The 4,172-nt window shown below is 43.3% G+C and overlaps 1 long non-coding RNA gene across 1 annotated transcript; it reads left to right on the plus strand.

Annotated features, from left to right (window-relative positions):
- The first annotated feature begins 2,834 nt into the window (after positions 1-2,834).
- On the plus strand, positions 2,835-3,932 carry LOC145432220 (uncharacterized). The gene is made up of 2 exons (XR_013912500.1): positions 2,835-3,099; positions 3,263-3,932. It is a non-coding gene; the product is annotated as an uncharacterized LOC145432220 (long non-coding RNA).
- Positions 3,933-4,172: the final 240 nt, after the last annotated feature.

The following is a 4,172-nucleotide window of genomic DNA, read 5'->3' on the forward strand; positions in this document are numbered from 1 at the left end:
TGCACACAATAAACAATGGTACATTTGAATGCAAAGACAACTTTGTAGACAAAGGATTACAGTATCCAGAGTCCTTCATCTAGCGCCTTTAGAAGGGTTAAAGGTGAAACTCCCTTTTTCGTCAGACAATCAGCAAGTTGAGATTTTGAATCTGACCAACAAACCTGTCTGATTTTCTTGGCTTGTATGAGCTCTTTAATGCTGCTCATTTCTAGCCTCAGTCTCTTCTCTGTAACCTGCTTAGTAGACTTGAGTGCATCAAACAAGGAATGATTATCAGTTACACAGATCAAAGGAAGAGCATTTAGACCAGTGTTACCAGTTGTAAGCTCAGAAAAAAGTGTTGCCAGGAAGACAGCACTGTCTATTCCATCTGACATGGCAAGAGTTTCTCCTGCCAGTGTACTTCTGAACACGCGCCTGATTTTTTTAGACTGCCAGAAGAGAGGACAAAACTTTCCTCCTTTACCCATAAGGACGATTAATGCCCCTCCTTGAGTACCGCCATCAGGAAGGTTGCCAAATGAAGCATCACTGAAAACAACCAATGCCAGATCCTCACTGTTACCCAAGTGCTGAAACTTAAGAGTCACTTTCTCTGCCTTAAGTTTACGGATAACTTTGTTCACTTCATGAATAGACTGTACAGTTGCATCTTTGATATTAGATCCAAGGCTACATGTGTCAAACATAACATCAGGCCTTGTTTGTTTGGCAACCCACAAAATCTGTCCTATTTTTGACCTGAGTTGCTCACGTTCTGTTTCACTTAAGGAAGCCTCCCTCTGTACAGCCCGTGCTGCTTGTAACTGAACCGGTTGTAGGTTGTCAATGTAAAGTTGTTGATGCACCTCTATTACATCATTAACTGTACAAATGTCCATACCAACATAAGAAAAGCTGTCATGTTCTTCACGGCCCACAAGGAAGGTAGATTTCAGTACAGGAATGATATGAGTTGCAAAGTGACTTGAACCAGCCCAAAGGAAATCATCAACGTGACATGCAAGCACTCCTGTAACCTCAGATTGTTCATTCTGCCAATAGAACACTGCAGGATCAACCTGTGATATTTTACCACCAGTTTTGAGCATAATGTCTTTGACCTTATTGTACCAATAAAGTGAAGCATCTGCAAGTCCATAAACACACTTTTTCAGTTTCCATAGAACATTGTCCTTGCCAGCTTCAGGTGGGGGACGAAGATAGATGTCTCTTGACAGTTGCATTCCCTGCAAGAAGCCAGATTTAATGTCCATTGAATTTACTCTCCACTTGTTTTGACATATCACAGCTAGCACCAGTCTGAGGGACTCAGACGCACATGTTGGAGAGTCTTTCTGTAGTTCTTTAGTATTTACCTCTTCAAACCCCCGTGCCACAAGTCGAGCCTTTGGGACAACACCATTAGTAGTTTCTTTGAGTGTACAGACCCATCTAGTAGACACACATTTTTGACCCAGGTCTTTCACTTCATCAAACACACCATTACTTTGCCAGCTCTCAATCTCCTGCTGCTTAGCAGAATCAAAGGAAATATCTCTTGTTATGAGTACATCTGCATCTCTGTTTTCAGCTTCAGTGCAAAGACCATCAACAAGTGACATGTCTACAGCTTTCTTTTCACCTTCACTACCATCATGCTCAAGATATTGCACATTGTACCAGTTTTTGTATTGCCCTTTTGCTTTTCCCGCTCTGCCTAGCACTCTGGCTGTGTGTTGAACACCGTTGTCTCTGTTGGTAAAAGCAATCAGCTGTCCTGATCTTAACTTTACATTTGCAGAGACATGATCAGTGGGTGTAGAGGGCTCATTTGCAGTTTGTGTGACAGACATGTTTTCTGTAGTGTTAGTTTCTCTGTCAATAGTGATGTCTTCTTCCTCACTAATACTCTGTTCCCCATCGGGTGTGTCAGTGTCATCATTTTCAACTGCGTCTTTGTTGTCATCATCAGTAGTACTGTGTGATATTTGTTTATCTCCAGTCCGTGAATCCACTTTAGTCAATCTTGACTGGTGTACTCTTACAAGAGTCCCCCCATGTCTTACAAATACAACAGTTCCATCCTGCCCAATAACTACACCTGGACCCTTCCACTCTGTACAGTCGACTCGTTTGTAGTATACTTTATCTCCTGCCTCATATTTGTCATCTGTAGGCCTAAGTTGTTTGCGTAGTGCTCTCCTGATCCTTTCTGAACACTCTGCCTCAGTAAATGCTTTTCTGGAAGCATGTAATACTGAGATATGTTCAGCTACTCTTGCACTTACAGTTGTGCCCTCTAAGGCAGGTGGCTTATCCATCAACACAGAAGGAAGGTTGGGGTTTTGGCCAAACACAAGTTGATGTGGACTATAACCATGTACATTAAGCATACTGTTTTTGGCCATAAGGGCCCAGTCTAGCGCAGTGTGCCAGTCACATCCTCGTTCCTTTTTTACCTTCAGGAGGATTTCTGTAAGTGTCATGTTATGTCTCTCCAGTAGTCCGTTGCTCCAGGGACTATACCCCGCCGTTGTTTTTACCTCAATGTTGAAGTTTTCAGCCATGTCCCGAATGTCCAACCCGTTCTCACTCCCAAAGCGTAACATTTTACGCTAGGTGACAAATCGTCACCATATTACGTTTTCGGCTACCCACCATGTTCCTAAATGACGACCTCGGAAAAAAGAGGAAATATGAGAACCGTCTGGACTGAATCTACACATGTTCGCTCTTTTTATTCAAATCGCTTAGAAACACACTATTTAACTTCATTAAAGTCCTAGATAAGGTCAGGAATAAGGTTATGGTCAGGGCTAGGGATAAGGTTAGGTTTAGGGCTGGAATACAGGGCTGGAACATCTATTACCGCGGAAGCGTCATTGCACTGGATCCCAGCCATAACCCGCCGCGTACCATAAGAACGCCGAAGGTCTCCTTTCGCGTTCCTCAGGAACGCCGCGGGACGTGACAAAACGTCGACATGTTACGCCTCGGGAGTGAGAACGCTCTGACATGTCAGTTATGAGGAGTGAAGGAAAAAATACAAGATTGATGATACAGGATCTGGATCAGATGGAGAAACAGGCGGAGGAGGCAGGAAGCCAGCAAGAGGTAGGAAGGCATCAAAATGAATAGCACAAACATGTCTGCCTGTTAAATATAGAACATCAGCCACCATGTTTTAACTCAACTCTAAAGGTAAATACTTCAAGTCCCTCTTCCAGCCTTGCGAGCTATAACCTCCAACCTCTTTGTTGTGTCATGCCTCTCCCAGGTCGTGGCCGTGGCCGACGAGGTCCAAACGTACAGAGCTCCGGTGACCACAAAGCACGCTCGGAGCTGAAAACAAAGGATCAGATCATGAAGCAGCGCAAGAAAAAGCAGAAGCACCAGTTCCTGCAGGGCGGGGGGATGAGGAAGCTCCGCTCCAAGAACAAAAAGTGGCTCGGATAAGTTAAAAAGTCAGGTTTTGGAAGGGGTGGCCATAAGAAAGGCAAGCTGAGGAAGAAACTGGGAGGAGGACAGAGGGTTGATGGTGTGGAGGACATCACGAGGAACTGGGTGATAAGCATCAGAATCATCTGAGAACATCACCAAAGATTTTCCTGGCGCTTTGTGTGACTGTAGATTAAGGAGAAAATCATTTGTGAATCTTTACACTGCAGAAATGCACGTCACTTCTTCCTTGATGGCCTGCTGAACTCTGCGTTTGCCACAGAGTTATGTTTAATTATGATCCACTAACCTGGATTTACTACTTGTAAGCATGTTGGCAGTCTAATAAAAGTGTTTTGGAGTACTGAAATATGTCTTATCAAAATGGTAAAATACAGATATTAAATATTGTGTGCTTAATTTGCAGTTAGTTTCAAAAATCGTCTCGCCCATCTTTTCTTAAAATAAGAGGTGCTCTATAAAAATGACATTAAATTCTGTAAACGTGCTCTATTTGCAATTATTTATCATTACTGTTGTCCAAGTGGTCTCATTTCAAAGTTGAAAGCGAGCATCGGAACGGGCAAGAAAGGCGACTTTTAATTGACTTTGAATGTGTTGTGGTTACTGATATCAGATGGGCTGGGTTGAGAAACTGGCTTAGAATTCCTCTTGCCTTCAGCATGGCCACGCCCCTCTGACTTCTGCAATCAACAAGGCATTTTTACCCAGGGAAATGTTTATTTCGC

This window comes from Astatotilapia calliptera, chromosome 12 (assembly GCF_964374335.1).
Source record: "Astatotilapia calliptera chromosome 12, fAstCal68.1, whole genome shotgun sequence".
Classification (NCBI taxonomy): Eukaryota; Metazoa; Chordata; class Actinopteri; order Cichliformes; family Cichlidae; genus Astatotilapia; species Astatotilapia calliptera.